This window comes from Haemaphysalis longicornis, unplaced genomic scaffold, assembly GCF_048455015.1.
Source record: "Haemaphysalis longicornis isolate Haplotype H1 unplaced genomic scaffold, Haemaphysalis longicornis Haplotype H1 scaffold_9, whole genome shotgun sequence".
Lineage (NCBI taxonomy): Eukaryota > Metazoa > Arthropoda > Arachnida > Ixodida > Ixodidae > Haemaphysalis > Haemaphysalis longicornis.
The window spans coordinates 78343375-78354499 of NW_027526460.1; the positions used below are offsets into that span (position 1 = coordinate 78343375).

The 11125-nt window shown below is 48.2% G+C and overlaps 1 long non-coding RNA gene across 1 annotated transcript; it reads right to left on the bottom strand.

The window, feature by feature from the left end:
* Positions 1–295: 295 nt before the first annotated feature.
* LOC144151697 (uncharacterized) lies at positions 296–4751 on the bottom strand. Its single transcript, XR_013318942.1, has 2 exons — positions 4339–4751; positions 296–1877 (listed from the first exon to the last, which is right to left on the bottom strand). It is a non-coding gene; the product is annotated as an uncharacterized LOC144151697 (long non-coding RNA).
* Between the last annotated feature and the right edge of the window lie 6374 nt (positions 4752–11125).

Genomic DNA, 11125 nt, shown 5'->3' on the forward strand with positions numbered 1-11125 from the left:
CGACCGATCGCAACACGTCCGGGTTCACCACTTCCACGACGTCCCCGGTTGAAAAGCGGCGGGCCCATATGAAGTACTCGTTGAAGAATAGCAGCAGACTACCCGCAACAATGCCGGTGGTCACGCTGTCTGCGCAATTGCGAATCGGTATCCGTAGAGTCCTCATTTCCGGCTCTGCTATCGCCGGACCAAGCGCTTCAAGTGTGAGCCGGTTAGTCTCCTCGATCTTGGAAACCAGTACATAAGCACTCGACTCGGGCACGTCGAAAAAACTCAGCATATGCTTGCCAGAAGACGTGGATGCCACCGGCTGGCCAACAAAGGAACGCATAAAAGCAATCCAGTTGCAAAGGTGGTGCTCTATGTGATCCTGAGTAGTGGTTCTCCGATACCACCACGAAAGGGAGTCATTTAAAACGCCAGCTGAGACCACAAGTGCAAGTTATAGTTTCCAGGTAGGGGGATTTCTAGCAGGTCCCCGCGCGGTGCCTTGGGCCACGGCAGATGACGCTCGGCTACGACCGTCTTCAGGTCTCCCAGACTATTCTTGGCATGATCTGGCAAGGCCGGCGACTTTGTGCTCGATGCTCGATATTTACTTTAAATTTAAATTTGTGTTGAGTGGCTAACTGCTGTTGTGTTTTCTTTCTTTCTCTTTTTAGGTCATGCATGCACGGAGCAAGGCAGAGGGTTCAGTTTGTAAAAACAAATTGTATGTATTTGTGCTCAACCCAATACATGTCAGAAACTTTTGAAGACAGAGCTACAGGCTTTGCCTGTATGCATACGTAGGGTGAACGTGCATGATCAAATATAGTGGGTTCGCATGGAACGCCTGTATGTTTTCGACACCAGGTCATTCAAGCCACTGCGCTACCACGATTTGTACGTACCGGTTACGGAATTGTTACCCGAGTACGGACGCCTTACATTTGAGTAACGAAATTGTTGGTTGCACAGAACGGGTGCGTTCCGTAAAATTCTGAGTTACAGAATTTCCGTTAGCAGAAAACGGACACCTTACGTTTTAGCTTGCACGGAAGTTCCGTTATAGAGGTCAAGTAGTCCGCATTACGGATTTCCCGTAATCCTGAATCTGTCCGTTTTGAAAATTACGGAAACATTTCGGCAATACATTACTCCCAGGTTGTTCCGTGAACCGGAGAATGTTTTTACAGTGTACCAAACGTATGCCGAAAGTGCGCGTAAACTTGATACTATTTTCCGCACACAAAATTGGTGAGAGGGTGCTTTCTGGCATACTGTAACCGGCGGCTACGTTCTTCTTTTTCGCCGGCGGAGACAGTGTTTAAAATTGCGAGCTTGTCTTGGAAAGACAAAACTTTTAGTTTTGTGGCAGCAGAACTCACCACCGACGAATAGACACTACAGATGGCAGTGGAGACGCGCGACCACACGCAAACAAGCAGGCCTAGCTACTAACCGACACCACACTCACACGTGGAAATGCGCAGTAGTTTGCGATGCGGCAGAAATTCGCTTAATTAGTGCATTTTTCCACACGATTTTTCAGAAAATGGGCAAAAAACAAAGGCTCATCAGCGTAGAAAATTAGTTACATCATGGTTAACCGTCGCAACGCCTTCGTTATATAGAGGTCGCAAACTCATGGGTTTCAACGGTGTCGGCAGTGGGGAATTAAAAAACTTCGTTAAGTCAAGGATTCGCTACATAGAGGTTCATTGGATCCAGGTTTAACTGTAGTGATGGACGCGGAGCCAGAGAGATGATCCCATGTAGAGGAGCAGGGCGAGGAGGAAGAGAATGGCAAGCAAGAGCAGCCCGGCCTTGAAGGTTTGGTTTATGCGTAAGTTCGCCTGCAGGACCACTACGTTGATTCCTTTGGTGGGCTGCACCTGTAAAATAACAAACACTGCTGTCTAAGGTGGTTCATTAAACTAACCAAGAACTCCTTCTACCCTCCACCAAAATACGTCTCAATTTTGGTCCTTGCAAAGGGCCATATGCGTTGTCATTACAATTCGATCACCACGTCGCCACATGTTATGTGGATAGCGTCAACTGAAGGTATATACTAACCTTAAGTGTGTGTTTTATTTAGAATATACTTACCTATTTTATAATTTTCACTATGATTGTTTTATCCGGTATTGTTAAAAGTGAAGCCAAAACAACTGCACTACCCGCGCCTAGAGTTAAGTGCCGCGCGTGTTTTTACGATGCACGTGTAAATGTCGATATAGGTACTAGTTTAGCTGCTTGCACCTGCTTGCTGACGTCACTATATCACTCATCCGGAATAAATGTCTTAACCAGCCTCTATTGCGTACCAGATGTTAAACAAGCATCATCCCTTTCGGTTAGTATAGGTTGGGAAAGGGCGTCGAACCGAAAAAGAAATACTGCTCCGGCTATTCTCGGGCCAGGCGGACCTGTCACCTGACCACATGTTATAGTCGCGGATTTCCGGGCAGAATCAAAACGACGCAGCAAGTCCTATGAGTAAGTCTTTTAACGTAATGAATTCGGAGCAATGGGAGGGCGCTCTACTAAGACCCGATCCCGACCCGGAAGAACAACTTCTGGTGGTCCGGTCGGCTGAGGCTGCCGCCAGATTTCGAGGAATTCCGGACGACGATTAGGAAGAGCGGAGGGAGTCAAGAAGAAGACAGCAGCGTCTTCTCCACCATTTTCCTTTTCAAAGCCATCACGGGTACAATAAATGTTCACTTCGAACTGTAACAGTGCCGTTTGTAGCTACGGGTATGGGTTACTCATAAATACTCCTACACGTGTGGTAGATCATTCTTCCCATTACCTCCTTGACCATATTTTTTCTTATCACGATTCTCCAGTTCAAGCAGGCACTATTGATTGTGATATTACCGATCACTTCCCTGTGTTTTTTTTACTTACACCAGCAGGAAAAAAACAAAACTGAAACCTACAAGCATTATATCTTTGATCATGAAAAATGATTGAACCTCGAATCAGAAAAAGTCTGGTCCAGCATATTCAAAGTCTCGAATCCTGGTATCGCTTTGCAGCCATTTTCTGATGCAATGATTAATTCTGTCGATGACTGTACAATATTAATAACTTCCAATAGGCGCTACAACGTCCCTCGGTGCCCTTGGCTTACAAATTTCCTTCTTCATGCCTTGCGTAAAAAAGATAACATATATAAAAAGATGAAGCGTAAAACTTTAAATTCTAATCTCCGAGCACGTTATAAACGCTACTCTCAAGTACTGTGTTCGCTTCTTAAAGCCGCCAAGCGCCGCTACTACGACAACGAACTCAATAAGTGTGGTAACAACATAAAGAAAAACTGGAAATAGTTAAGGAATTCCTGAATAATGCTACCCAGCATTCGCCCATTAAATTCATTGTTCAAGGCGACTCATCATTTACTGAACCTGCAGATGTTGCTAATGCTTTAAGCAATCATTTTTCGGCTATTTGCTCACAACTTCCCTCGTGCCCTTATTCTTCTGACCTTTTACGCTGTCCCCCATCTTTTTTTTCTTTATCCTACTTGTTCTGGTGAAATCGAAGCTACCATTGCATGATCAAAGACTACCGGGCCGGTATTCATGGGTTCCATATGAAACTTGTACGTCGACGTGTTCCACCAATTCTTTGTTACAAATTAAACCTAAATTTTAAATCAGGATCAAATTTAAATTTTAAATCACAGCCAAATTTAAACGTCAAAGGCCGGTGGCAACGTTCATACTTGTCAACATTGTTGAACAAGACATTACGCAAATATAAGGCAGAAAATTAATCGATAAGTGATATTTGCAGTGTTCCTTTTTTTAATTTATGGATGCTTGGTTTCTGTGATAGCGAATGAAATACTACATCAACTGCAAACATCCGTCCCCTGCTGTTGTCCGCGCTCCTGGAGGCGTATAGTAAATCAGACGTCAACAATAACGAAGGGGTTCCACTATATAGCCTCCACGTTCCGTTCGGAACGCTTGCGGAGTAGGGTGACGTGGTTCAATAAACGCTGCCGTAGGGTGCCTCGATTCACGCCCTTCTCCTCCGTACGGCAGCGCTGGCATCGCGTCACCCGACTAGGAGCAGTGGAACGCGGTAAATTTAAATTTACTTGTTATCTTTGAAAGAACGGGACGGGAGGGGAACAGCATGACTGGTAAGTGGGAAACAAAAGGGAGGCATTTACTTGGCACTGGCGCCAGTGGACTATCGTCTTTTGTCGACATTTGTAATGAAAGGAGCAGATAAGCGGCCATTTTTTCCGACTAAGTACAAACATTGCGATGGCTATTAGCTCATGCCTCACCTGACTCGCACCCGCCGCGCCCGATCCGGAGCTGTACCCACCTCCACATCAATTCCCTCCTGCCTCTCATTTCGCTCCAAGACCGCCTGTTGCAGGAGAGGAGGCGGTGCCCTCGGTGGCCGGAAGCCAATGTCGCCCACGTCCGCCGACGTCATTATCCGTGGCTGCATCTGAATGATCTCCGGGAAGACGCTGGGTATGGGCTCAATTCCTCCGCAGGACCCCGCGTTGACGTGGGAATCCGATGATCTTCGAACCGCTGAGCGAAGGGCTCTGCACGACACCCCTACTTATCGCGATGTAGGTGATGTCGACCTTGTCCGCGTCGTCCAGCATCGGTGCTGGCTGTGCGCTTGTTTGCTCGCTCGCCTGAAGAACAAGGCTCGGCCGGGAATTTGCGGCGGCTATTTTAGTTCAGAAGTAGCTGCGGCTTCCTCTCTCTGGGTCGAGGGTGGGGCCAGACATCCGGGCAATGCGCGGACTGAGCGCCCGCGCCATCTATTATTACGCCAAGAAAGCTTACATCGGAGGTAAGAAATACATCTACACGGCAGCGCGCAGTTCGAATTATCCGTAGAGGGGCCGATGAGCGCGGGAATTAACGAGTTGATTTACCCATAAATGCCTATGCCCATAAACGCCGCACCGTGACCGTCAGTTCTAATTAACCCGAAAGTTCGAATTAATGAGGTGCGAATTAACGGGCTTTCACGATACCTTAAAAGAGCTCATTTTGGGATTACGGAAAAAAACTGAATCAATATAGTCACGAAAAAAAGGCGTGCACATTTCGCTGAAGCATCAGACCCACATGTAGGGTAGAAGGTCATGCACTGTACAACGTAAAATGATACATGACGAATTTCGCAATATGCACGGGCACCCGCCGCGTTGGCTCAGTGGCTGAGGCGTTGCGCTGTTGAGCATGAGGTCGCGGATTCGATTCCCGGCCGCGGTGGCCGCTTTTTTGATGGAGTCTAAAAGCAAGAACTCCCGTGTGTACGAAATTTCGGCATGCGTTAAAGATCCTTAGGTGGTCAAAATTAATCCGGAGCCCTCCACTACGGCGCGCGTCATCGCCTGCGTTGTGTCGGCGCGTTAACCCCTACAGTCAATCAATATGCATGGGCACTAGGAGCTGTCGGGAGGTAGCGAAATCCCCGGATACCGAATCTCGGTTTATCTAATCGACTTATTGCATTTACGTCTGCTTCACGGTACATGTGGTGCTCAGATACGGCAAAGGTACGAAAAATTAAAGATCCATTACCGGACCATCAGTAATGCATGAGCACCTCACTCCTTCTGTTGTCCAGCAGTTTCGGAGTACCGTCAGCGTCGAATACCGTCTGTATTCTTTTTGCATCTACTCAGCCCTGCAGCAGCCGTACACTCCTTGTCACAGCATGCATTAACGGTGGCAAACGGCGACAGTAGAGACGATAGTTCGGCCACTTACACGCGGTGTGGGTTGCGCCGACGGAAATTAAGCCAGTCACGCAAGGGAAGGCTAGCGAGTGGCAAGGCCATGCAGAAGCAGCATGAGAGGCGTCCCCCTAGTCGAAGTGGCTCTATCCACTCTCGAGGGCACCTATCTCCGCGTAGCTCTCTTTGCACTCTTTTTTCGTCCTGTGCTCTTGTGTCACCTCCTTCCTGATGACATATTGACGCGGCCGTGTTGACGCAGCGACAGAGAAATTATGCCTACATGTCCCATCTATATTGCTCCCGACATAATTACTTCGTGGAAGCGTGGTCCGAGTTCTTATGAACGGCATTGTCACCCAACTGAACCTATCGGTTGCAGCCCCAGACGTCGTGCATGTGGCTGGCTCCTTGACGGCACATCTGATGATACACTGAGTACCTACCCCGTTTAGGTATGTGTTTCAAACTGCCTTCCCTCTTGACTACATCCTCGATTGTATGCTATTCTTTATCATTTCTAAGCAAGATTACTTTGGGGCCTACGACACCAGCTTCGCGGCCAATCCGCCGGGTGAATGTGTCATTTCTCGAGGTCACGAATCGACCAGCCACGCGAGCAGCGGGACGGATTTCAAGCATGGCACGTGGCGCTGTGTCCACACGCAGTTCCAGAACCGCCATCAGCTTCGGAATCGGTGCCCAAGGCCTGATGACAGAGCAGAAGCCGCGACTGGTTTCAGTGACTCATAGTTTTTTCAGACTATTATAGCAGGCCAGCGAGAGCTCATATAAGCTGCCGAAATGCTTGGTGATGGCGACGACAAGCTCGACACCAGGGACACCACGATGACCAGCGCCGTCGTGCTGGGCCCCTCGCTCAGCGGCTCGAGCTTGAGCTCTTCCGACTCGGACGCCCACACGGTCTCCTGCGGAGGAAGCGAGCCGAGACAGAGTGCCTCCCTGGGGCGCATAGCGTTGCGTGGCCCGCGGTCGGCTCCAGGAATGATCCCGTCAACAGACACGGGCGACGCTGGTTTGCAGCCGCTGAGGGCTTCGCAGCCGGTATCTTGGAGCTCAAGGGAGACTAGGAGGAGAAGAATGATGCCCAGGTGCGTACTGCAGCGGGGACGGGATGCTTTGTATTGTAAAATGCTTCGTTCTCAACATGATCTTTAATGCACAGTGCTTATACGGCTCAGTTAGTGCAGTTGTCATGGCTCCCCTTCGTCGTATCTAAACCTTCATCACACAGTCTAATCGGCCAGCTAGTCCAGGGCTTTGTAGACGGAGCGCGAAGGAATGGCGGCCTGAACTAACTTTTTTTCTATTTTTTTCCTTCTTTGCGGAAATAGCCACGCTAACATTCTCCTCCTCAAGTCCCTAGCAAACCCGGTTACTCCACAATAATCCTTAGCCTTATAGAAAGTTGGATGAGTTGGTTTTCATACATTGTGAGAAAGAAATTCGGAAAGAAAAAAAGAGCGTAAGACGGGAGGCGAAGCGAAATGCAGCGAAAATAGTGCCTCTGTGAAAATATGTTTCGTGGTCATCCCTACGTACTGTTTTGGTGGTTGGTTTACGGTGTCTGCAATGAATTTAAACAAGCCGAGAAACATGCATTTGCTGGAAAATAGGAATGATACTTTAACTGAATCCACAGTTAGGTTATTTCTTCCCGTAATGACTCAAACAATCTCGATGTTACAGCGTCAATGCCATGAAAACAACTGTCAGGCTAGAAATATAAATGTTTAGATCATGTGTTCATCAGCTTGCATGGCCCTTGGTGTGATGTAATAAACACAGATCAAATCGTTGCACCAGACCAAAATAAGCTCTCTTAGTGTAGGATACCCGCTTCATGTATGAGCCCATCATAGGAGTGCTTATGTGAACCTACCACTAAAGAAATTATCCTTTTTTTGCAGTTGCAGCCGACCAACAGATCCTGCAGGCGAGGGGTTAACCAAAAGAGGGGTTAACCAAAAAGAAGAGTGCACGCTCCACATTAGCGACTACATTACTCAGAACCGAAATAGCTGATGCCATCGGAACCTGAGGCCGGAGGCTTTCTGAACTAAGGCTAGAGCACCCTCGAGCTCCCTCGTGGAGAATGGTTTGTCCAGGCAAGGTGTGTTCGTTGATGGAGGGTTTACCGCTTCTAACGCGCTTGCAGTAAGGGATGCTGTTGCGGCGATGATTTTGGCGCAGAAGGCCAAGTCACTTATCTTCATCCTCGAGGAAAATGAGTTGAATAGCAATTCAGCCTCTCGTGCAAGAAGACCATGAACACTCCATATCGTCGTGGGGGCTTCGTGGTATCTAACTTCGACAAAAACAACGTTCGTTTACGCCCGGCGAGCTTCTTCAAATGTCTCTGAATGAGCCTTTGCGTGCGCCGGGCTCCTTGTACGTATGCGATCGCTGCGGTTTTTTGCGTGCACATTTCCGCCTCCCCGAATATTGACTTATTCAGCGGCAGCTACAGTGTATCGATGCACCTAACGTTCCCAAACCAACACGACGCCGAATGCAAATTCTGTATGCAATCAGGAATACTCAGGCCCGTTTTATCCTTGCATGCACCCACAATCTTGATTTGCCGCTCACCCCTATCCCCCGTGCAGTGCGAGATGCTGCTCAAAAGAACTTCCTGCTGGGATAGCCGGTGAGTACAGTCAAATCCGGCTATAACGAGCCCGGATAGAGCGAATTATGCTATATATCGAACAAAAATAATTCAGTTACGGAAATACATGGGAAATATATTCCTTATAACGAAGTTCCCATCCGATATATCGAACTCTGGGCGCCTAGAATGGCCGCCGAAATGCATGATCTCGATCGGTGATTGAGATGTGGATTGGCCGCGACCACGGAGCAAGAGCCGCTACTGAGACATTGCGCTCGCACGGAGCGACGTGACGCCAAATACTTTCCGTAAGGGTTTCTGACGCGCGGAACTCGCGAAGGAACCCGCCCTGTCAGCGAGTCCGGACCAAGACAGCAGCATCGGTGAACGGTGGGAAGAGCTCGCCAACGTTCCCGGTGATGTCGCGAGTGAAATCCGTCCAACGCTTATAATAAAGCGCTTTCGGCAGTCGATGTGCTGAGCCAATGCTTCTTAGATTTTTGAGGACGCGGACTCGAACTGGTGCAAACAATGTTTCGTGTAGAGAATGCTATGGTTGTTGAAGTCGCCGAAACGAAAGTGAAAACAAAAATCACCGTTTTTTTTTTTTTTGCAACGTGGGCAGTTAAGGCGGAAAGTAGCTTTATTACTTCCAATAAATGGATTATTTTGGTATGGTAATGGCTACTGTACTGTGTTCGTTTCTGCATACGCGGATGGCGGAGTTGGGGAGGGGACGGGGGGGCTCTCGCGGATTGCAAACTCGTAACAATAAGCTCGTTATAGGCGGGTTCGGCTATATCGAACTATTGGATATATCGAACTAATTGCGGTGCATATTGCGGTTCGCTATAAACGGGTTTGACTGTAGTTCCCACGTGCTGTAACAGTATCGCAGTGTCTAGAGTGCCGTCCGACGGCACTCTAGCTGATCGTTGCAAGCATAGCTAGAGTGCCGTCCGACGACATTCCAATATTTAACACTAGGCTAGCACCAGGCAAACAGCCGGTCATTGTAGTGTAGAGGATGTGTCTTAGCTTCTTGATCCAAAGGTCAGTGGTTCGAGACCGCCTCTTGCCTCGTTTTTTTTTTCATTATTTAGTTCAGGTGTAATTTTATGCCTTAGGTTAGTTTTGGTGTTTTAAATGATTTCTTTGTGTGCGTTAGGTTATGTTATGTTATGTTTAGGTTAGGTTGCCTAGCTTTCCGTTATCTAGAGCGTTGTACTGCCAGACGCACAAAACGCCGGTGGACGTCGATATAGAGGAGTGCTTATAATATCGTCGGATAGCACTCTAGACACGGCCTAACAGTATTGTAACAATATTCTCGCAAGGTGACTTGAATGTCCAGCTTGGCTACGCACCAGGCAGTAGCTGCATAGCATATGGCGAATTAAGGCGATTGGCCATCATGTCTGGTGATGCCGAATGCAACGAAGGGGGCAGTGGTAAGCAGCTCTGTGGTCACAGCCTCCGACGGCGACGAAGCTCTGTGAGGCGCGCAGCCAGCGCGGACGCGTGATTCCAACGCTTCGCTGCACAGAGCACCCACGTGACATGTCTGATGTAACTCCGCAATTCTTTTTTGCCTACCGTTCGAGCTTGGTGACCTTCATGTACAGTACTGAGTATTGGCGCCGACGGCTTGGGTTGGAGCCTCAGCTGGTCTATCTCTTATTTAATGTTCTTTAACCCAAATATACGTGTTGTTTATTGTTGGTAATAGTGATTTGGTATGTTTTAGGCCGCTTTAGGTTTGGGGCGCAGCCAATGCCGACATTTAATTACGGTTCTGCATCGTGCGAACAGACGTGTCACGTGGTTGCTCTGTGTAGCGAAGCGTTTGGATAGACGCTGCGTGGACTCTCTGATCTTCGCCATGTAGAGAGTGTATATAGCTGGCTCCTCAACTGCCATGGTTCGTGTCATATCTGTGCTGCCGCCACGTAGCAATATTGTAACAATTGTGACAATATGTAAGTCTGTAAAAAGGATGAATAGTTGTACAGGATATTTAGTTGTATAAATTTTGGCTGCTCTTTGTTGCTGCTGTTTTGTAGCGTAAGCTACACTGGCCGAGGTTGAGCAGTTTCGCGTTAACCTTGAAGGGCCGTGCTGTGCAAGCGCGAGAATCAATTGATTGGATTGGCTTGGATTGGATTAAATTAGATTGTATAGAATTGGAAATTCAATACTATTGGAGTTCGCACGTGTAGAGAATTTGGTTTGCACATTCGCCGGTCTGCGCATTCCAGAGGAGTGACGTCAAAGTCGCGGCAGACGCACTGGGGCCGGCGCGTACTCAGCTGTGCGCCTCCGTTGCTCCGTAGCTGAGTCTGATGGTGCACCGGAGCCGCTTGATAGCCGTTTCGCGTGGCTCCTGGAGAGCAGTGCTGCGCATGCGCGAGGAGCAGTGACTCGACTGGACCGGACTGGACTGGACTGTATCGGTTTGGACTGGACTGGATTGGATTAGAAATCGTTTTAGCAGCAGCAAGCATGATAATGAGCTAATTCTAGACAACCAGGAAACCTAAGAATAACCAGCCGAACCACAGCTCATGCTACGTATATCATGGAATAGCCGAGCTAAGCCACGGCTAATTTTTTCATTTTTTTCTTTCTTTCTTTTGAGAGCGTTATTTTTCTATTGCCACTATATAATGATGTGCCGCTGACCACGCTGCTGCATAGTCAACATTGGTTGACTTTAGATTGTTTTTAGTTTCCTGAGGGGGTGTGGAGGCCAGTCAAGCCGACCTAAC